This window comes from Hydra vulgaris, chromosome 08, assembly GCF_038396675.1.
Source record: "Hydra vulgaris chromosome 08, alternate assembly HydraT2T_AEP".
NCBI classification, from domain to species: Eukaryota; Metazoa; Cnidaria; class Hydrozoa; order Anthoathecata; family Hydridae; genus Hydra; species Hydra vulgaris.
The window spans coordinates 27,203,043-27,228,713 of record NC_088927.1 but is presented as its reverse complement, the minus strand read 5'-3'; the positions used below and the strand labels follow the sequence as shown (position 1 = coordinate 27,228,713).

Genomic DNA, 25,671 nt, shown 5'->3' with positions numbered 1-25,671 from the left:
CCTCATAAACAAATTTGCATACGTTTTTTTGGATTTTATACGTCGATAATAAGAAAATATCACTCGAATGCATAAGATTTGAATTTAAATAAATTTTCTTATTATAAAATGTAATTTTAACTTAGATTTACTTATCATATGTTATATTTACATATTTACATATATAAGTTATATTATATGTTAAATAATATATATAGTAAAAATATATAAATATACCAATATTTAAGTTTAGACATATGTCATAAGTCTAAACTTAAATATTTATATATTTTTATTACATATATTATTTAACATATAATATAACTTATATATGTAAATTTAGTTGATATTTAAACTTTTACATACTAGTTATACTTACATATATAAATTTAATACTTTATACATAATACACTTAACTTTTCATGTTTAACACATAAATTTATATATGATATATAAATTTAATATGGCATGAGTTATGTAAGTTATTAATGATTAAAAGTAATTAAGTATTTAGTATTTTAAAAAAGAAAAATATAAAATGTAATTTTATAAATATATAAGTATGCAGGTATATAAATAATTAAATTAAAAAAAAAATAGTTAAATATAAAACATGTAATCAAGTAATGTATTTTTGGTTTTTGCATTTTTTTAGACCTACCTAAAAATGGTATGAAATTATATTTGCAAGTCACAACGTGGAAAAGTGTCAGAAGAAACATTGTTATTGGCAGCGATACAAGTTACAAAATATAAAAGATCAATTAGAGCAGTTAGTAGAGAATTTAATATACCACGTAAGACTCTAGGAAGATATTGCATATCCAAAAGGTTGCCATCTGCATCTAATGCTTCCGTTCAAATTGAAATAGAACTTGAATGCCAAGTGATTCTTCCAAGTTCTAACAATGATAACAAACTTGAGTTTGATGTTACTGCAACAGTACATAAGCCTAATGCAGAACCTGATGACGCAGCTATGGGGAGAGATTTACTATCACCTAAATTAGATAAAAAAAACCCTGGCACAAGTTTGGCTATGCCAAAAGATTTCAGGTATTTATATTTTCTCCAACTAATTTGAATATAATTTAGTATTGTAATTTATTTAAACATTTAATAAGATACTTCAATATAAAATACTGCTTTGATATATTTAAAATTTTGAATTTTTTTAGAGACTGGGGCAGATAGCTAATATGCTTTTAATGTTTATGTCTAATGGTAATATATATTTTATATTTTTTTAGGTATTTGAACCTGAGCAGGAAGTTTTGCTTGAAGAATACCTAATGAAAGCAAGTGATATTTACTTTGGTCTTTCTCCTAAAGAAGTTCGACGGTTTGCTTATACATATGCTGTTGCTTGAAGCAGGAAAATTCCTCACTCATAGATAGAACTTCAATCTGCTGGTAGTAATTGGTTTTCCGGATTCTTAAAAAAGCATTCAAAGCTTTCTATTCGCTCTCCTCAAGCAACAAGTTTAGCTTGGTGCACAAGTTCTAATAAACATAATGTAAATTTATGGATCAGCACATTCTTTAGGATGGATGACAGAGACAAATTTTCTTAAATATATTAAACCTTTTTCTATCCATGCACGTTGTTCCAATGATAGCCCTTTTCTGGGATTGATTGACAACCACAGCTCTCATCTTGATGCAGCAGTACTTGATTTTTGTAAAGAAAATGGTATCACACTTTTATCTTTTCCAGCACACTGTAATCATAAATTACAACCATTAGATAGAAGTATTTATGGACCTTTTAAAAAGTTTGTGAACTCAGCATGTAATGCATGGGTTACTGTAAACAAACGACCTATGACTATCTACGACATACCTGGTATAGTAAAAACAGCACTTCCTATAACTAAGCACTAATGCTATAACTCCAAGAAACATAATTAGTGGTTTCTAAGCAACAGGTATTTATACGTTTAACAGAGATATTTTTTCAGAGAGCGATTTTTTGCCATCATATTTAACAGATTGACCAGACCCTAGCACTAAAATGTCATTTGATTTTAGTATCACTAAACAAATACCTAGAAACGAAGTTTCAGCTGCGGATTTTAAACAAACACCTAGCAACGAAGTTTCATCTGTGGATTGTAAACAAAAAATATTCAAAAAATTTAATTCAAATGAATCAAAATCTAAGAAAGGAAATTTTCCAGATTTAGACAGCACATCAGGTGCTACTCCAAACTCTTCACTTATGCCATCTCCTGAAGAACTGAGGTCTTTTGAAAAAGCTCAGCCTTGAAAAAACAATTTAAGCTCAGAAATCGGAAACTAATACACCAGTTAAAAAAGCCTTGCAACAGGAACAGAAAGCAGCAAAAGAAAAAAAACAGAAGGGCTCAAAAAATAAAAAACTATTTCTATCAAAGAAGCCAGTCCAAGTAACTCTAAAACAAGGAGGATTTTTGCCAGTCAACCTGTAAAAAAAAACGCAATAAGAAAAACAAAGATGGTAATGAGGAAGATGTTTTGTGTCTTAGTTGCTGCAGGCCGTTCTCAAACAGCCTTCCAGGTGCTGTGTGGATACAGCGTTCAAGCTGAGGGCCCATGTGAGTTGTGTAGAAAAAGATGCAAAAGGGGTTAGATTATAAATGTTTATACAGTTGTTAAATAAAATGTTATTGTTGTATTTTGTTTTTACTTTATTTTTTTGCAGTTTATTGTTTAAAAGTTGTTTCAATTTCGTTTTATCAAGTTGTAAACTTGTTTTTGCTCAATGAGCGTTTTCCCACCACAAAGTCTGCCAAAAGTTGTATGTGGGTCAACCTGCCCCAATCCTTGGGCCAACCTGCCCCGATAACGGGGTTGGTTGGCCCACCCGATATGACCTAACAAAAACAGTTTTAAATGTGTTAAAAAGCTATTATGAACTTTTATTAATATTTTTTCCGGATAGTCTAAGCACTAGTCAATCTTTTTCCAAAAAAAGAATAAATTAAAAAACAAAAAGCTAATAGGCAGTGATTGTGAAGGTTTTTTTTTAAACTGATTTCAAAAAAATAATGGAAGCTCTGCACCAACACAATGTTATACCCTTACATTAAAATAAAAGTAACTTTAAATTTTAAAAATCTTTTTACCTAACTCTAAGCTAGAGGTCTACGCTAGTATAAATTATTTACTTTTTTAAATTGAATGCCATTTTTCGGGATTTAATATGTACGTTCGGAATTAGGAACACATGTTAGGAACAATTAGGAACAAAAACTTGACTTTTTAAATTTAAAAATTAACAATATTTTTATAATAAATAAACTTGTTGCTTAATATGGTTCGATTCAGTTTAGATTCCAGTTTATTTATTTAAAAAAATTAATATAAAATTCAAAAAGCAAGCGGAGTTATTCAACTTTAAGTACGATTTTGTTCGGAATTAGGGAAATCGACGGTATAGCAGTAAGCATTCTGCAATACCGGTTATTAGTAAGTAAATCATTAACATGATAATTTAAGTTTATATATTATTTGAAAAATATAATAAAATACAAATCAATTTATCAATAATCTCTTAAGTGCTGCTTGCTTTAGAACTGTCTTGGCTTTTAGTTTACGACATAAAAAGACTACATAACATCAGTAATTAAGTTTATCAACTATTTAAAAAAACTAAACTTTTTATGTTTAAAATATATTAAAAAATACAATCTTATTTCATCCTGAAGATAAGGGTAAAATAAAAAAATATTTATTGTTTTATAGTTGTAATTATTGCAAAACGTTTTTTCACGCCTTTAAGTAAATGATTAGAAGCAGCAAGTTCCAGTAATGAAACTACCTAATAATCATTTTTAATGATAGACACCAACGGAAAGTGAGCCGAGCTGTCTATCAACGTAAAGTATTACAACTAGGGTTAATTTTAGTAAAGAGTAACTTAATGTATTTACCGGTTAATTATTACAATTGCAACCAATCCATCTGAGGATCAAGCTTGCAGATGGTCAATATGATGCTCCATATTATGGTAGTAATAACTTACCGGTAAATACATTGAGTCATGTACTTACTCTATAATATGGTAGTAATAACTTACCGGTAAAATTACAGGTAAATACATTGAGTCATAGTAGTAATAACTTATCGGTAATATTACGGGTAAGTACATTGATTCATTCTTTACCAATGTTATTGAGCTCTATCCTTATCACGATAGTAACATCAATACAATGATACACAACAGTAGCACATCATTATCGTTAAAAGTAAACCAAGCTGTTTATCAGCACAGAACATCAATACAATGATACACAACAATAGCACATCATTATTGTTAAAAGTAAACCAAGCTGTCTACCAGCATAGAACACCACAACGATAGCACGTGGCATAAGATATTTGTAAGTACACATTACATTACGCTCAATATTAAAAAAATATTATTATATGTTTACAGAATAACTAAAAAAGCTAGACAAGACAACCTAGCTCTACATATCAGTAACACCGATTGGCTCAAAACGCAAAATAACATCACAATTTAGCTACATATTTTATTTGTTAAAATACTTAAACTCAATGGTTTTGTTTTTTAATAAAATACCTGAAAAAATAGTAATAATATAGAGGGTTCCACTGATGGCCTTTATTAATAAATCCTCAATAAGAGAGACACGCAGCGTTTCCAATGTGTTTTCACTATGTTTACAGCGCTTCCAATAAGTTTTCACTATGTTAAAAAAGCTAAAAAGACACAATATATTATTTTGATTTATTAAATAATTTGTTATGAGCATTATGTACATAAAAAAAGTTTTGTAAATGACAATCACAAAAACGACATAGTAGCACAAAACTATTTGTACCTTAATTATGCAGAATTCTAGTTTTTCCCTAACTGTTGACTAATCATTAATACAGTAAATTTCAAACCCTATAAATTTACTAAATTAAAATCATGTTTAATAATAGCCAAATTAAAAAGCAATGACAACTAAAAAAAGAAGATTATAATTAGATAGTTGAGTTTCTAACAAAAGTTAAAATCTTTTACAATATAAGATTATTATAAATTGTTATTATGAAAACTTAATAAAATTTGATTTGTGATATTAATCTAAAGTCAATAATATCTATAATCAAAACTATAATAATTATTTAATTAAATAATTCCTTATAATCGGCATTAATAAAAAATTAGAAGATTATATATAAATACAAATTGCCTATTGACAAATACATTTAAAAAAAACAAATGCAATTTAGAATATAAGAACCTCTTCAATTTACTTTAACAAAAATTTGAAATATATTTACGCCCACATGGGCACCCAAAGGATTTTTGATGTTTCAGATAGGACACTTTCACACATTGTACAAACTCCAAACATTGTACAATTTTTGGAGTTTGTACAATGTGTGAAACACATTGTACAAACTCCAAAAGTATGTTGGTACCTACGCCAAATGAGTAGGTCTTGCTAAAATATGGAGTTTTGATTAGTTCTTTGAACAGGGGAAGACTAAGATAATCTTCTGACAATTTAGTTTTCTTCGTTATTTTTTTTTTAAATATATTTGATGTGACATGCGAATTTTTATTGAATCTAATAGTAAATTTTAATTGCTTTTTTGAAACGTTGAAAACGTTTGCTGCATTTTAAATAATTATTGTAAAAAACACTCAGAAGATTTTGGAAAGGAATGTTTAATAAGCAAAGATTTTAACTTCAAAATAAAACACTTTGAGTCAAAAAAGTCAATATAATATTTTTAAAGTTAATATACTTGTTTGTTTTTATCAAAAAATTTATTATTTGTATTACATGTGTTAAACAGCTGAAATAAACATAAAGTTATGAAAGTGAGATTTAGTCATTTTTAAAAATCATTTACTAAAATTAGTAAACTCTTTAAATCTTTGTTGTAATAAACTTATTTCTAAAACATAAAAATAATTCCAACAATATTTGCCGCCAAAATTTAATCAAAATGTTTTGTCTTTACTCTTTATTTGTTTTTGAAGTTTGTTTACAAAAGCAAATATAAAAAGTAATTTTAACCGTAAAATCGTCGGCCTTCGCTAATTTTACGGAAAAGGAGCTATCGCGGGCTTTTTAAGAAGGCATTGGTTTATAAAATCTATCTTTTTTTTTTTTCCAGATATTTTTACCATTATTTCATTAAAAAAATTTTAACATTATTTCATTAAAAAATAATTTCAACAGGGGACTATTTACAATGAGGGGGGAGAAGATTCACTAAGATATCATGTTTTATTTTCATTTGTTTATTGGTTATTTTTGTTTATTTTATTTAATCAAAATGTTGTGGTTATTGAGAAAACGAAAATCGAAAAAAAGTTTAAAATATATATGTCTGGCTATTACCCCAGGCTGTTATAAAATAAACACACATCCATCATTGCCACCGGGCTTTGCAGGACATGTTCGTTGTTTGCTTTTCCGTGAAGTTTAAACAATATTGTGCCGGCCATTAAGCCTCGCATTTAAAAAATATAGGCATGTCTGTCGCACCCACAGGGGCTGCTGGGACTTTTTCGTGCTTTTTCGTGAATCAAATAATTAAAAAATATTTCAAAAGATATGGTAGAAAACCCTTTTCTATAACAGGAAATTTATGTTTCCGTTATTGTTTTTACTAATGGCCCTGTTGATTGAAAATATTTCGTGGAATTTTTCCACATTATTTTCTCTTAAGTGTTTGTTATATTTAGTTTTCCATATAGTTTTAATTTCTCATTTTATACCCTTTACAATTCTTGCGGAGGTTATAATTTTGTTTTCTTTAACTTTCATGTTTCTTGCCCACCATAACCGTGAGATTATTACGTAAGCAATAGTCGTTGCGATTTTTGCGGTGAAATTTTTCTTAGACAATTGTTTTATGTTTGTTTGAAAGACTTGCCGAACAATGTTAAAATTTTTTTGCGGAATTAGTTTTTCATAGCTGTTTTTGAAAGCCTTCCACACAGATCTACCTTTCTTGCAGTGGATAAAAGGGTGAAGTTTGTTTTCAGTTGCTCCGCATGTTTTTTGCTCCAACTCTGCGTTTTTTCTAGTGTTGGGAGTGAGTTTGTCAGTACTCTCCAGGGGATGCTTTTATAGGGGCCGCTGGCATAGGATACAAAACCAAACGTTTTCTTGTTCTTTTATTTTGAATATGTGTTTTGTTTGGAGGGCTAAGCATTGCTTTTTTGTCAAGAATGCCTAGTCATCCGCTATCAATTAGTAAATTTAAAATTCGCTTTTAATGAGTTGCGCGTATTCGCTTTGCCAAAGGTACGCGGATATTAATTTTTTAATTTTTTTCGCGGTGTTTTTATTAGCTGAGAAGCCGTTGGCTACGAACCATACCTTGGAGAGTGCCAGCGTGTTTACAAAAACACCCTTGCATCTTAAAGATATGTTCCGGTATCTAAAGCTTTTGATTTATTTTATGAAGCTCTCAACGACTTTCTGCCAATTTACGCTTGCGGTGAAAGCTAGGTCAGTGTGGAAGGTTACCCCTAAGATTTTGATTCCTGAGGCGTTGCACCAGGTTATGTTGAAAAGTTTTTGATTTAACACTTTGGCCATGTTCTCATTGTGGATGTAGTTAAATCCACCCAAAGCCAAACCTTTGGTTTTGTTTTTATTAATATTTGATCCCGAGGCTTCCTCGAAGTCATCTAGCGTTTTGAAAACGCATTCAATAGACTTCAGGTTTCTCAGGAATATGGTGGTGTCATCAGCGTATTGAATGACTTTTAGTTTATATTTTGTTCCCGGCAGAGGAATGCCGTCCACATCAGGATTGTTTCTGATGTCTAGGGCCAGCGATTCCACTGCCAGGCATTATAGCATGAGGGAGATGGGATTGCCTTGGCGAACTTCTCTACTAATACTGGAGGGCTTACTCAAGTAGCCGTTATTTATTATAATAGATTTGGAGTTTTTCATAGTTTGCATTATTGCAGTCATAAATTTTTTACCGAGGTTAAATTTTTTCGAGAGCTTTAAAAAGAAAGTTTCTGTCAATTTTATCAAATGCTTTTTCCTGGTCAATTGTAATCAATACATGATCTATGAAAAGATTGGAGAAAATATTCTTCCCGGTACCGAGCAAGTTTTGCGGCCCAAGAATTTTATCGAGTACCTTTGACAACTTCAAGGTGAGGGTTTTAGTGATTATTTTATAATCCGCGCACAGCAGAGATATTGGTCGCCAGTTTTGCAGCGCCGTCAGATCACCCTCTTTTGAAAGGAGACTAATCAGCGCCGTCCTCTGCAACCAGGACTGCTCGTTATTAACATCAAAGACATTACCGTTCATAAGATCTGTAAGTTCTTCTCCGTAAATATCCCATCATTCTTGATAGAACTCTGCCGGAAGGCCGTCTATCCCTGGTGTTTTGCCTTTGTTTAGAGACATGACAGCGTTATAAAGCTCCTCGCTGCTAACGGGATTATTTAAAAACGCGTTTTGATCATCGGTGAGGGTTATTTTTATGTTTGCTAAATATTGGTTTTGTTTTTCTTTATTAAGAGTTTTTATTTTGTACAGATTTTAATAAAAATTTTTAATTGTAGTTATTATTTTGACGGTGTCTGTGTGAAGGATATCACAGTCTTTTATTTCACTAATAATTTTTTCTTTTGGTTATTTTTTTCCATTTGGAATAGAGCCTTGGAAAGTTTTTCACCCTTATTTGCGATGGTTTGTTTTGTTCTTACGAACACGCCCCCGTCACAATAGAGTTCTCAAAGCTCTGATCTTCGATCTTCGAGTTTTTCCTAGTCTTTCACCTGTTTTTGGTTTTTTTCATCAATTTCTTTCTGTAAAGAGTTTTGTTTTAGCTTTTTCTCGCGCTTTTTTGATTTAGAAGCAATAAATTTTATGCGGGATTTTGTAACACCCCACCATTGATTGTTACTAGAGTAATTATTTTTTTTAGTTTTTTCCAATTCAAAATCGTTTTTTAGCTTTGTTTTTAAGGCGCAATCGCTTAATGATTAACATTCAAGTGCCAGTAGCACGGGCCTCTCTCATTTTCTTTTTCAAGTTTTAGAGCACAGCCGGCTTTATGGTCACTTATTCTGTTTTCGATTATAGCGCATGCAAATTTCTTGAAATTGTCAAAAGTACATAAATTCTATCTATTCTACTTTTAAAAGTTTTGTCCAATTTTTCATAGGTGAAATCAATTTTGTTTGGGTTAACATATCTATAAATATCAACCATCTCGAACTTTTTGCAAAAAAAGTTCAAGTTGACTCTACCTAAAGTATTGTTTTTGTTATGTAGATCACCCCCTTCCCTGTCTGAGGGTTTTCAACCATATTGAAATCTCCCGTGAGGATCATATATTCTGATCCGCGCGCATGTTTTCTTATTTGCTTAAAAAATTTTTTGTTGTTGTTGTGGGTCATTTGGTCCGTATATATTAGTTATTCTTAGATTGCAATTTTTAAAAGTAAAAGTGGCTGCAAGAATTCTCGCACAGTCGTCTTGAGTGACTTCGTTAAAAATAGTGTATTCTTTTGTTAGAATGGAAACACTTCGCTCTTTTTGGTTTCCATTATTCCATAGGGAGCTACCGTTAGTTTGGTGTTTCCATTCATTTTTCCAATTGTTGTTATTTTCTTCGGTACTTCGAATTTTTGAGAAATTTAAATATTTTGTTTTATTTGGTCTCAGTTTGGAGACCATTTACATTTAAGGTGAGAATTCTTACATCCATTTTTATTCAAAGCAAAATTCTTCGAATTTAAAATTCTATTTTTGTAAATGAATGAAAAAGTAAAAATTAGTTCAAAAATGCATTCGTTGAAAATATATAAAAAACACGCATTCGTTGATTATATATAGTTAAAAATTACATAAGAATAAAAGGTATTTTACCGTTGTTACGAGTATTCTTTTGTAGATCTTTTTTGGTTGTTTCGATCGGTTTTTCTTTTTTTCTGTAATTTATTATCGATAGATTGCTAGTCATCTTTCACTTGCGAGTCGTTGTTTCCTTCTTCCGTGATGCTCTACATTTCGCTGTCTTCATACTTTTCGATGGAATGGTTTTCGGTAGTGGTGGCGGTGTTTACTTTGGTTATAACAATTTCGATTTGGTTAGGGGTTTCATTTGTTGGATTCGTTTTGGTTTGTTCTGAGGTGGTTGTTTCAGTTTCATGGTACGGTTTGATTTGGCATCGGATGGTTGTATCAATTATAGATTGGGAGGAGCTTTGATTTTCGGAGGTTGCTGGTGGTGCTTGCGGGTTATTTTCTGGTGTAGGGTTTGCGGTTTCTTGAGTAGGACTTTCGAGAGATTTAGGTTGTACAGTTGGTGTTGATTGTTGGCCATTGTGCTTGGTTCTGATTGCATATCCCATAACATTCAGGCTAGCAGGCGTCGGGCGAGACATGTTTTCCATAACCGCCACGAGGATACCTGTATAGTATTCCATTGACTAACAGGCATTTTCCTCATGACAGGTTTTGCGTAAACATGCTTGCCGAAGCCCATCTGATCAAAAATGTTCCCGATCTGGTTTTTATACTCAATCAGGAGGCCGAACACAGAAAAGTTAGTGACTTCGCTCGGTTCCCTATCTGGGTTCGGTTGTTGAAATATGTGATGCAAGTCGCTCACATTGAGTCCCCTCTCTAACAAAAGGTTCTTTGCAGTATCGGTCTTCATCACAATCTCCAGGAGGGTGTTTCCTCGGATTAGTTGAACGCCATCCAGTTCATTTCCTAAACTTACAGTCTCAAGAGCACTAATAACCTGATCACTATCGATCCGCTTTTGTAGTCTTGATATGAGGGTTTTCGGGAGGTTTTTCTTGTAAATTCGTTGGGTTGTTACGTTTGCGTACAATTTTTTAATAAATTTTGGTAGGGCTTCCGTGTCCCTTGTTTCTTGGATCTTCTTTCAGTCCGAATCGTTTCCGATTCATTGTCGGAGCTGAACGGAGATAAGGTTGATACGATTAGGCTTCCACTTCCGGTTGCGGTTCTTTGCATTCTGTCGATAAGAGTTACGGCAGTCTCTTTGATGTTTGAGAATATATCGTAATACTTCAGTATTTCACAAAACTCCTAAATAAACCACTATAAAATACACTTTTACTACTTTTAAAATCGCTGTCTCGGCTTAAATCAATAACAGATACAACACTTGATCTTAGCCATTAGGCCGAGAAGCGATCTTTTACATAAACAAAATATATAATCGATCAAAAAAATATAAATCGATCAAAACAAAATATATAATCGATTTTTTAAATAAACAAAAAAATCAATGACACCATAAACTGAAACTTTTAAGAATAAAACGCGGTTGAATAAATTATAAGTCTGTAGATTGTGGCGTTATATTATGCTGACTTTTTGGCCTACAACAAAACAGAGTAGGCAAGCTTCGAATTAAAATAAAAAAGTTAGTTTTTCTTGGTAGGTCTTTATTCTTTTGTTTTAATCAAAAAAGTTTAGCCCAAACATTTTTTTTAATCATTTTTTAAATATAAACACAACATGTCTCGGAGGTTTGGGGTCCCTTTAAGGATGAATTATTTCATATAGTTTTGTGTTTTCATTCAGTAAATGATTTTTATTTTTAATTCCATCGATGAAATAAAATGAAAACCATTTTTGACAATTAACACCACATAAAGATTAGCTAGAGCCGTCAATTAAAATAGTCACACAGCTTGCAGTACATTTTGAAAGTCACACCACTTGCGCTACTTTTTTAAAATAAAATACGTTTAAATATAATTTATTTATGCTTTATTTATATTTAATAAATAATATTTAAAAGCATAAAAAAGTATTATCACAGTTTCTCACATAATCACTTTTAGAAAATGATATAACCTTACTTACTTTGAATGACAACTTTTTATGGCAATCTTTACACATATATACTTATTTTGCTTTCATATGCGTAACATTAAAGCACATTATTTTATGTCAAATTATTGCATTAGATGATCTTGCATTATTTTGGAAGATCATCAATTGCACAAATTGTTGCATTCACTCACATCTGTTTTATGGCATTTGTATTAGAAAATGCTCGTTACAGAACTGTTTGTAAAGTAGCACAATTTACTATAATGAGTGTCAGAAATTGCTTATAAAGATAGTAGTTTTTCATAAAGATGAAACAAACATGGAGCATAATTTGAAGATGATTGCCTTGTTGATTCATAAGTTGTCACTATTTAAAACATTGATAAATTCTTTTGCAGTGGCGGGTTTTGTCACTTGTCAAGGAGAGGGCTAAAAAGGTCTTTAAAATGTTAAACTACCAATCATATATTTTCTTTTAGTTAGAGAAAATATACATATAGAGAAATTTTAAATATATTGAATAAAGGCTGTACCAGATTTAGTTTTTTTAAATCCGGCTGAAGCCGGGTTAGCCTGATTTTTACTGACAAATCCAGCTGGAGTCGGAGCCAGATTTTGGAACAAAATTAGAAACCGAAATCCTGTACATCCCTACTTGGCATTAAGAATGATCAACAATTTTGGTTATTCTCAAAACCAAGTGACAACTGTTTTTTGTTAAACTTCATTGTTGTTACAACAATGAATAACAATGAAAAAAAAAATGATTTTAAATAATGATAATTATTGTAAGCATAAAAATTTAATTTGATTTGATGTTTTATGTTATTAAGTTTATTATTTTTATTATATATTATGAAAATTAGCATTATATTTATTTGAATTAGATATTATTAACATTAGCAGGTGTTTACATCATATTAGTAAATTTACTATATGTAAATATCCTTGAATGTAAAATCTTAATTCAGAAATAAATTATTGATTGATTGTTATTAAATAAAAGGACACAATTTCACATAACATAAAATAATTGATAAACGATCGAAACTTTCAATTTGAAAGCAACTTCAGTTTCAATTAATTTTCTAAAATGTCTTTGATCAGTTTCGAATTGTTCTTTAGAAATATTAAGCAAGCTGCATTATTTGGCAAGAGTAGAACTTTGATGATCATTGAGGATCTCGCCAACAACACTGAACAAACATTCTGATGGTACAGCTGTCGGTGGGACACCCAAATAAATGCAGAGCTGGCAATTGTTGCATGTTGTCACTCCATTACTGTAGTGGATCAGCGAGTCTATTTATTTCAGTTTCTGCCAGATACTGGCTTAGCTGAGAGTCAATGCCTCTTGGTAATTGTTGTTCATGTGCTGTGCCACCAGCGGACGTAGACTGAACAATTTCATCAATATATTGCCAGAGTAATAATGATGATGTAGAAGAACTATCCAGCTGGGCTTATTTTGCTAGAATTTCTTCAATTTTGTCAATCTGCTGTTCAGCATGCTAAGATTGACTACCATCTTGCATCAATACCCTCTGCACTGTAACTTTATTGAATGCAAGCAGAACTGCTGCTTTTAAAGCTGTCAGTATTGCCTGTGACAAGAAGAATTTAGTTTAAAATCTTGGATCAACCAGTGTTGCCACTATATAAAGAGGTTTCTCCTAAATGCCTTTAAAACGCTCATCCAATGACTTGAGCAGGGTTGACTTCATAGTCTTTACACCTGCATCATTGCCTTCCTTATTCAACAGGTTCCGAAGAGATGTTACAATAGGGATAACTAGTGATATATATATTGTTTCATAGCTAACTTCATGAGTAGCCTGTTCAAACGGAGCCAGCACACATACCATATTCTCAACCATAGACCATTGATATGCCTTTGAGCAGGAAGTTCCATCAACTTTTGAACAGTAAACAGTTAATGCACAACGCTGTTCACATAGTAGACACAGCAAGTGAAACGTTGAGTTCCATCTTGTATTCACGTCTTGTATCAGCTGATGGTTTGGTAAACAAAGTTCATCTTGCAGCTCCTTTAACCAACCAGTCGCAGACAAAGAATGCTTAAAATTACAAACTAAAAGGCAGTCATCAGTGCAGGGGCAGTATGATGTCAAACGAACAGCATACAATCCAATGAAAAACTCATGTTTTCAAAACCCTCTGTCAGCCAATGGACAATTAAGCCTGTTAATGATTGTACAGTATTGCCTGCCGTCCATGTATCAGTAGTAAATGAAAGAAACAGCTAGATCTAGCATCATCAACAGTTGAGCACACACTTTTATCGTTTATTTCAGGTTTGCTCTACAAAATATTTCTGTGAAGGAACGATGTACTGCCTCTCAAAAACTCTCATCAGTTCAACAAAGCCTGTCTTCTAAACAATCTGAATTGGTTCCATATCTGTTATAATCATTGTAGCAACAGCACAATGAATTCTCATTGATGAGCCGTTATTAATATCCAATTTTTTCATGTGTGTAACTTGTTCTGGAACTGTGTACTGGACCATGGCTTTACTAGTTGTGGCAGTTCCACCAGGCTTACCATTTGACAGTGCTACAGTATCGGCTTTCTTCTGTGAGTCAGCAATTTTTAATAAAAAATTGCTTTACGATGTTTTGAACGAAGATGTGTTAGCATATACGAAGTTGAAAACATGGAGTTCATAGAATATAGAATTATAAGGAACATTGATTTGTATAAATGAAGTATTAAGTATATATATATCAGGCCTTGTTAAAAAGCGTTACGCAGCTCGCAATTTGCCTACGCGTTCACCAGTTTTGCGCTATGCAAAAACTTTTAACTTTAAGAATATTTAAATTATCTTTTGATGTTTTTAACTTCTCAACGCCGTTAATGCAAGTTCTCAAACTTTTTTGTCTTGTTTGTTCTCGGTGATAACAAACATATTTTTTTTCCGGTCTGCAACATTTGTTTTTAAACAATATTATATGTTAAGTTTTAAAAGATATGTTAAGTTTAAACAATATCTATATATATTGTTTAAAACTTAACATATCTTTTGCGATGGAGTATGAAAATATGTATATATATTTTCTACAAAAAAATAAAAAATATGTATATTCAAATAAAAAATATACATTAATCTATGATAATTTAAAGACCGGAATTTTAGTTAAATAGTTTTATGGCATTATAAAATAGGGATGGCTCATATCACAGTAATGTTTGAATTTTGAGCGTAGACTTTTAAATAAACCTTAAGAGGTTTAACTTTAAAAGTCTAACTAGTTGTATGTCAATTTGTGTGTTCTTCATACTCATACTAATAAAAACTTTCATATAAAATGGAAAACACAGATTTTAAACTTGAAATAACTAATTTTTGTTGACCTTTAATATGTTTGCAGACATATGACTGGTTAGAAATTAAACATATAACTTAAAAATTGTTTGAAAAAGTTGTTTTCTCAGTTTAATGTTTTATCTTCATTGAGAGCAGCACTATTTTATACCAAGATATGGTCCATCAACTATAAAGCAAAATTTTATATCTAAACTTGAGTAATTAAAAAAAAATTTAACTTTGTTTGATTTTAGACAGCGCTAGGAGAAAAAAAAACTTTTTTTTCTAAAAATTATTCGGGTTAAAAAAATGCAGCGAAACATAACCTTATTATAAAAACGCAAAATTTGTGTATTTTCCAGTACATGCATTAACCGCGTTGAGTTGACGTTAATTCAGAAGAAAAAAGTCGCAAGTAAAAGCATTTAACCGCATTTAACCGCAATTGTAAACTAATAGGATTTTTTGTTAAAGAAACAGTTTGTTTAATAATTTTTTTGTTGTTGTTAAAAATTAGTTAAAAAAAACAAAGTGTCTTAAGTTTTATCTTAAGGAATTAAATATATAAATTCCTTTTAAATATAAAAATTATTTTTTGTCATAATAGTTTAAATATTTTGATGTAAATATTTTTTTTCAATAAGATATTTTGTTTATTGTTAATTCAATAATGTAAAGTTTTAATGACGTTCGTAAAATTTAATAAAATAAATTACGATCACGAATATGTTATCGGTAACTGATAAATAATTTAAAAAAAAACTCTTTATTGTTTAAAAACATTATTAAAAAGAGTTCACAAAAAAAATTAAAAAAATTTAGTAACAGTTAATAAAATAACCAAAAACCAACTGTAAAATTATAAGAAAATAAACAAATATTATTTTACGTTTTATGAAAAAAATGTTTTTTTCAAAATAAAATTTAGTTCATATTTGAAAAAAATAATAAAAATGATTTTTCAAATAGGAACTTAGATTTTATTTGTAACTTTTGTTATAGTGAGAAAAAAGAAACTGCTTGAAAGATTTTTAACGCGTTAATAAAATAACTTTAATTACAATGCGGTACTTAAAAAGACGCTAGTGATGCAATATAACTTCCAACAACACAAAATATATTTGCTGAGTTGAGTTTTCGTTACGCAGAGAAATCTCGTAACAAGGCCTGATATATGTAAATGTATATTTATATATATATATATATATATATATATATATATATATATATATATATATACATTTTCTTTTAACATCTTTATTTCCAACAATGTTACAAGCAACCACAATTAGAGTTGAAAGTTACTGGAAGATAAAAGATCAAGTTTATAGAGCAAGATAACAATCGACAGACGACTTAAAAGATTGCAAATTATATGAATCAGGAAAACAAGATGAATAGAGCGAATTCCAAAAAACTGATGTTTGAGGAAAAAAATTTGACGAATAAGAATTTTTGGAGCACAACAAGAAAAAGGGCATCATTCGAAGACCCGCCCTAGATATGGCAACAATATTCCACACAAGGACAGATTTGAGATTTATGAAGATAAAGAATAGAATCTTGAGTAAGAAAGTGGCGATCATGATAAAGAGATTCAACCTTAGCAGATGCTAATTTTGCAATCAATTTGTTATATGGTTTCCATAGATCATTGGAAGTATGAGTTAATCCTAGAAGATGATGGGTAGATGACTCATCAAGTACATTACTGTTCATAAATATAGGAAGATCTAGATTATTGCGATAATGATTAGCTGAAGTTATATATATAGCTTATATATATAACCTCAGCTAGTATATAGTGTATATATATATATATATATATATATATATATATATATATATATATATATATATATATATATATATATATATATATATATATATATATATATATATATATATATATATACTCTATTATGTCAACAAATAATAATAAAATCTTATTTTGTTTAAACATTTATTTTCATATTAAATATAAATAGAATTTCAACTTGAAATAAATCGGCATAGTAAACTTAACCAAAAATGTTCTAAAAAAAAATGATGAAAAAACTAATCCGAAAAAAATTGCTTTTTACTTAAAAAAGCTACTTTACCAGTCTTAACTTCTTAAGAATCTAAATAGATTAACCCTTTGCGGTCCAATATCCTGCGTGACAGGACATCATGAAATTGTCGTTGCGGTCTAATGTCCTGTCCCATGGGACATCTACTATGTTGATGTTTATACAGTAAAAATTATTTTTTAAAGCTAACTTGGAAAAATTGCTAGGTTCAACTGGTAATATTATAGTGTGTTTTTGATAAAGTGCTTTTCAGTAACATTTTTTAATCGTCTAACCTTCCTTATACTCTTAGAAGTTTTTATAAAAATTTATTTAGAAATGACAAGGAAACGTTTTACAACTGAAGAAGTATTGAAGGCATTGGATGAAACAAGTACTGAAAGCGACAGTGAATACACTTTTAGTGAATCTGAGACTGAATTCTCAGAGATATCAGAGTCCGAGGAAGATATTGAACGAAATGAAATTGATGACAATGGATCTGCTTTAAACATAGAATGGACATGAAGATATTCCAGCATTTGAAGCATTGCCATTCACAGTAGCAAATGTAGGCCCTCAGCATTCAATAAACTTAACATGTGAACTAGATTTTTTCAAGTTATTTTTAACTGATGAGTTACTTGCAGATATTGTAAACTAATCGTTATGCTAAGTCAAAAATTGAAAATAACAATTTGGAATCTCATTCTATTTGGCATAAATGGAAAATTGTGACACTTTAAGAAATTCATGCTTACTTTGGTACTATTTTGAATATGGCTCTGAATGAAAAATCAAGTATAAAACAATATTTTTCTTGTGATTGGCTGAACTACATGCCATTTTTTTCAGCGGTTTTCTCTCGAAATCGGTTTCTTCAGATACATTGGATGCTGCACATATCCCCACCATCAAATCCATCTAATGAACTGAAAGACGTGCAAGGAAAGTGCATCGTGTTGTACCAGAAATGAAAAGTTCCTGTTCTAGAAATTTTGTCCCATCTCGCAACATTGCAATTGATGAAAGTACTATTGGATTCAAAGGTAGAGTTGCATTTCACATGTACGACCCACAAAAACCCACAAAGTGGGGCATTCGTGTTTTTGTCTTAGCCGATAGTGAAACAGGTTATATAAGTTTCTTTGAACCGTATTATGGTAATTGCACTACCGAAAGTTTGGAAAGACCTATGATGCAGTTTACAAGTCAAATCGTATTACATTTGTGTGATGAGCTTTTAGAGGCTGCCCAAGGGAGTGGTTATCACTTATTCACTGACAGATTATATACTAGTTTTCCTCTTGCACAAGAGCTCCTCAAAATGAACATACAAACTACAGGGACAATAATGAAAAATAGAAAACAGTTACCTAAAGATATAAAAAAACTCAAATTAAAAAGGCACGAAGTTTCTGCATATGTACACTCTTCCAACGTTATAGTTTTGGCATGGCAGGACAGGTGACAGGTTCTGATGCTGAGTACTTTGACATTGACATTTGACATTGATAAACCAACTGTTATTGTAAATTATTTGAAATATATGGGAGCTGTTGACCGAGCTGATCACTATTGTTCCAGCTATTATTTCTACGCAAGTCTTTAAAATGGTGGAGAAAAATATTTTTCTGGTTGTTGGAAGTTGCAGTTGTAAACAGTTATATATTGTTCAATAAATTTTGTGAAGGCAATGGTAAAAACAAACTTGGACACTTAACCTACAGACAAAATCTCATTGAGCAATTAGTAGGAGCATGTCGTAACACTCAAGAACGAAAAGGAAGGCGATCATCATTAGATGACAATGAAAGCCTCAACCAAAAACCACATTTTATTGCACAAGTTCCAAGTAATAATGCTAAAGACTGTTTAGTCTGCAGTGACAGAAAAACACAGGGTGGTAGAAAAAAAACTGTATACTTTAGTAAAACTTGCACTAGAAAACCAGGACTACACCCTACTGATTGTTTTGAACTTTACCATACAAAGACTGACTTTTGTATAAAATAGGATATTCAAAGTCAATATTGTAATTTAATTGTGAATAAAAACAAGTGTTTACATATTTTTGTTTTTTCTTTCTTGTTTAGAGCTTGCACTTAGGTCATAGTGTTTTTGGTAGAATAATAAATTAAACAATTTTGTGCTACACTAAAAACCTTTCTTTTTTGAAAAATAAAGAAAAACCATGGGTCAAACATATTTTTTCTGTTATATTTAAGACCATAAGTAAAAAAAAAATTTGCAATTAGCTTTTCAAATAGATATCACAAATTTACAAACGCTGCATGAACTATTAGCTGAGCTCTGTGATTACACACAACTCAGGATTTCCTTCTAGAATTTTTTTTATATAGTTATTTGTGTCTTATTTTATTTGGTTGTACTTTACTAAAATCACAATATATATATATATATATATATATATATATATATATATATATATATATATATACATACATATTTACATATATATATATATATATATATATATATATATATATATATATATATATATATATATATACATACATATATATATATATATATATATATATATATATATATATATATATATATATATATATATATATTTATTACATATATATATTATATTACATATATATATATATATATATATATATATATATATATATATATATATATATATATATATATATACATACATATTTACATATATATATATATATATATATATATATATATATATATATATATATATATATATATATATACATACATATATATATATATATATATATATATATATATTTATTACATATATATATTATATTACATATATATATATATATATATATATATATATATATATATATATATATATATATATATATATGTAATACAATATTACATTACATATATATATATATATATATATATATATATATATATATATATATATATATATATATATATATATATATATATATATATATATATATATATATATATATACATACATACATATTTGTTTTTCTAGTTAATTTGGCAGCCAAACTGCCAAATTAGCTGAAACAAGGAAAATATATTGTTATCACTGTTATGTTATAAATATATTGTTATCACTGTATAGTTGAGTCAAACATGAGGAGCTAGTTTAATTATTATTTTCAAGAAATCGACTGATCTCAAAACAGCACTTGCATTTTGAATTCTTATTTCATTTGGAAAATGGCAATCTATTAAAACAACCAATTAATTTGGAAACACCTTTCAGTTTCTTTGCATATGATAATAACACTTATGGTTGGTTTAATCAAACCTCCTATGTCTTTGAATTTTAAAAAGCTATTTTTTTTTAAATGAAAAGGGAGTACTAGTGCATTCTGACATTTAATAAGGATATTTTTTTTGAAGTCATTTTAGCTACATATCTAGCAATATATGAGATCAAAGCTTTTTTGTATTCAAATAGATTGTTGCAGTTTGGAATATCTGCATTATCTTGATCACTAACAGATCGTTCTCTCTCCAACAAATCATATTTTCTTATTAATTCAATTTCAGTCAAAGATACTTTAGTACTGGAATCACCAAAAGAATTGTCCACAACATATTATATATGAGTTTTATCTCTGATGCTGCAGTTTTCATTTGAACATTGAACGGTACTTTGCATAAAAAGTCATTTATATGTGGCTGTGAATTGTTGGCAATTGATATTGCTTTTAAACATTTCTGCAGATCTCACAGCACCAAAAATGAGCTCTAGATGGTTTTGTCTAAGCTTACATGTTAATAAATAATTTAATGGTAAACCTTCTTTTTCAACCCAGTCAAGAAATATCTTGATCAAATTTAATTGCTGCCAAATATCCAATGAAACCAGTTTTTCGATTATAAAAGATCATTTGTGTACCAGTAATCTCTTTAAGACTAATGATATGATATGTATTCTTTAGCAAATCGTTTTCTTGAATTTAATATGTCATATAATCAATCTATTATGCGAATAAACTCAACAACATATTTATAAAATTATTTAACAGCTATTTACAGTTCATTAATATAAAAAAGTCAGCAAGCTGTAATATATAACCATAATACTTAACAGCAGGTTAAGTATTATGGTTATATATTACAGTATAATTTTTTTTTACCAGTATAAGTGACACTTTAGAATATTTTATTCAAATAGTTTATGCAATAATAGAATTCAAGTATAATATAATTCTAGAAGGAACCCCTGAGTTTTTGTATACTGACAGCACTCAGTTAACAATTCATGTAGCATTTGTACAAAATGGCATCTTGCTACAAAAAATAGAGAATATAAAATTGTAGGTAAAAATGATTGCCGTTTATCATGCTGTTATGTTATTAACCTTCTAGCATACAGCATTGGGTAACTAAGAACTAAAAGGTGCATAAATTATACATAAGACTTAACTAAATTTATAAATGCCATTTAATAATAAATTCAATTATGCAAAAAAATAATTTCTTTTTTTTTTCTCTAATATTTATAAAATTCAGTTGTTTTCTTTTATTTTTAACAAATTTATAAGCTTTTTAAATTATTTTCTTTCCTAGTTTGATAAAGCCATTTAAAATGTATATCGGTTTCACCGCTAGGAACTAAAATCGCCGCCATCTTGGAAGCCAATTTTGGCTTCAACTTTTTTCGGAAAAAACAATAGAATCCACTATCCAGTTATATTTTGAGATCAGTGAAATTATAAAATAAATAATGAACAACAAAAAATTTGTTTTATTAATAAAAACCAGTAATAAAATAATAACTATGATAAAAACTAATACTAGATTGTAAAATCAAACAAAAAACAATAACAACAATCATTGAAAGCAAAGATTTTTTATTATTTTTGTTTAGTGGTCTACTACCTTATATTTTAGAAGACAAAATTTATGAAAAGTACACAAAAAGAAAGAGAAAATTTTATTAATTACTAACAAATAAACGATGTTGAGAATTGAAATTAAGCCATTTATTTATTTTTCTAACACCCTGCTATTTGAATAATCTTCTATTTTCCTGATATGGACCTTTCACAGTAACATGTTGTTATACTTATTGTAACTAGAATGATAAATATTTCAGGATTATAGGGAAAACTAGTCATATTCCATGACATTTAATTTTTCAGATATACAAAATACCCATCGATCTATTTCAGTTTTAAGATTTTCCAAAGAACTCAAAAATCTATATTTGCGTGAATTAAGGTTGCATGCAGTAAATCAGAATTATATACATGGGTTATTGACATATTTTTATCTTTTGGAGAGGCATTTAAAATTACTGCATATTTAGAATTTTTTTTTATTGTGGACTTATATAATTGGCTATGATTAAATGGAATTATGATTTTCTTAGCTTTATTTGCTTTCAAAAAACTTAAAATGCTAATTAAAGAACAATATTGTAACAGTTACAATAATAAGAATCAATATTAAGTTTAATTGTGTGCAGCTTTTTCTTGAAATTATCAATTTCAAGACTTTGCTGTGATAAATCATTTTGCTTTTCTTGAAGTTTATTTGCAATCCCCAAAAAATATTCCATCAAACTTTTTCATCAGACTTTTCAGTTTCTGAATTCATTCTGTTCAACAGACATCAACTAGCATTGCTTAAACAATAGAAAGATAATTATTTAAACATAGAAAATAAATAATAGGTGTTTAAAAAATTGGGTCATGCTATAAAACAAAAAAAAGATGAAAATGTCGAAGCTAGCAAAATATGCTTCCTTCTTATTTCCGGTTTGTCAGATGTCAGCTGTCCGATGTCTTTTACGAAGGAGAAGACAGTAAAAAAAAACTATTTTTACAGTTTTGGTGCTGTGCTCTCTTTCGTAAAAGCCAAACGTCTGGCATCCTATTCTTATTCATATCTGAAAAATATTCAGTGAAAAAATTGAAGGAATTAAATGAAACACAATAATACATTGGTAATTACAAAAAATTATTAGGATAATTTTCAAAATAATATATACCTTGAATAGTATTCAGAATTATTATAGTAATAATATACTGTATAATAACTATACTGGTCAATGTCCCAAGATATTTAGTGCCTGTACTGTTGTTATTTCGGTGACCTTTTTACACCATTTAGTTGTGAAAACAACTTCTTTTCTCATCTTTTTATGTTTTAAACCTGAGAAGAGTATGTAACAATATTCTGCTAAAACAGAAATTAAGAAACACAGATCATTTTTAAAATATCAACCTGTGAAAGAAAAGAGCTTTGACAGTAAAAAATTTTTAAAACATTTTGATTAAAAATTTGTTTTCTTATTTAAATCCAATAACAATAATAACTATCACTTATTACCATTATAGGCAGTGACGAATTCAGGAAAAGGAAATGGGGGAGGAGGGGGAGGGAAAAGGGAGTATCATTGACACCTCTCCCCACCAGAATTGAATAAAAAATTTTTTACATGCTTTCTTGTCAATTTAAGGAACTTTTTGTTGTTTTTTTGTGCTAAAATTCTGTCGAACATTATTAAAACTTTTTTTTAGGTAGCGTTAGATAAACGTTTTTTAAAGGTGTTTCTTTTGAGAAACATATAAATTTTGATTATTTTTGAAAAAAAAGTAGCTAAATATCAATTTAATATGACATTTATGTGTGATTGATAAATTTTGTATTAAGTTTATTGATATTCAAAATTAGGTTGTTGTTCAACCTAATTTTGAATATCACAATGAATTATTGTTGAAGATTCGGTCAGATAATTTGCAATCCTAACTGTATTTTGATGCACATTTCCTATGTATCTGCCAAATTTCAAAGAAAATAAAAATGTAGCAGACATAAAAAACTGTAGCGCTTTGATACCTAATTTTTGTTTTTCGGAATTCGTTAACGACGGATATGAGGCGCATTTCTATAACTTTTTTGTTTAATAATATTTAAATGATTGTTGATTTTTTTTATTCAAAAGTTTAATATGAAATTGTATATTTAAAAAATCTATAACTTTATATTTAAATTCTTTCAAGTATTTAAATTTCATATTTAACTTCAAACTTTATTTAAATATCAAATTTTTTGGGAGTACTTAATCCGATAAATAATAAGTTTATGCTTTACTTATGACAAGCTTTTAACATAATTTTCGCTTGTCTTATTCCAGTAGAAGAACTCTAAAATCATCAATACAAAACATATTTTTCTCTTTTTATAACCAAGACTCTCAAAAAGGAGGCATTAAGTGCAAGGTCTCACAATATAGAAGGTAAATAGTTTCTTGAAATGTTTAGTGATACCAAAAAAAGGTCATCTTGTGCAACAGTTTGTTATATTTTATGCAAATTAAGATAAAAATAATAGAGCTTTGGATTATTTTGATAGTTAAAATCATATCTTTAGAAAAAATGTAGTTTTTTGGCCTATTCAAATGGCCAATAAAACTGGAAGATTTCAAAAAAGAAATTTTGCAAATGTTAAAAACACATAAGGTGGTGGTTTGGCACTCCCTCTATCCCCTAAAAAATGCCTGGTGGGTAGAAACCAATATAAATTTGACGCCTAATGTTACACTTATCTTTTGATACTAAGTTATATTTATTTAAATATGAACTGACAGTTAATGACAATTCAAAATTGACAAAATCTAAATTTTGACCACAATTTCACAATTCCATATATCAAAAATTTAGTACTTTAAAACCTCATAAACTTTTATTGAATTTTTTGGTTTTGATAATTTTTTTACCATTAAAATACTGTATTAAAGCACTTTCCAGTAATATATATTTAGTATTTAATCAATTTAAAATTTTCAAATTCATACCAATCTTTAATAAAATTTAATTTAAACAAAAAGTGTTAAAGCTTTCAACATTTAACTAAAATTATTTTAGTTAAATGTTGAAAGCTTTAATTTTCTATTTTAAAAATAGAAAAAGATCACTACAGTAAGTGATGATATGAATAATGTAATTTCAATAAATTTTGAAGTTTGATGAGCCTTTTTATTTGAGTAAAATGTAAAAAGCTTTACCACTTTTTATCTAAATTAAACTTTAAAATATTTCATATTTCAAAAATAATTTATAAAACATATGTTCATACAAAATAAATTAATTGAAGAAAAAATTAAAAATTAACTTTTCATGTAATTTTTATAATTAATTTTATATATCAGTTGATACATAATAACTTAAAATATTTATAAATTTTATTTAAGGTGGATGTTAACCAAAGCTTATAAAAAGCTACATTTTTGCAAAAATTAACGCTAAATCATTAAATCCTTTAAACAGAATTTAAATTATGTTCAGGAATGTAAAAGAACTCTATGGCGAGTAACTTGCATAAAAATTGTAAACAGCTTTGGGTACCAAGGAAACTAAATCAATAAAAAAGACTTTAAGAAAGATTACCTCAAGAAAAAATTTTAAACTTTTAAATCTTTTTGAACTAAAATGCATTTTAGTTCACGGCGGTCATTTTGGCTTTAAAAACTTC

General features: G+C 28.9%; 1 non-coding gene across 1 annotated transcript; it reads right to left on the bottom strand.

Moving 5' to 3' along the window:
* Window positions 1-10,963: 10,963 nt before the first annotated feature.
* Window positions 10,964-11,149, bottom strand: LOC136084434 (U2 spliceosomal RNA). The gene has a single exon (XR_010640561.1). It is a non-coding gene; the product is annotated as a U2 spliceosomal RNA (small nuclear RNA).
* Between the last annotated feature and the right edge of the window lie 14,522 nt (window positions 11,150-25,671).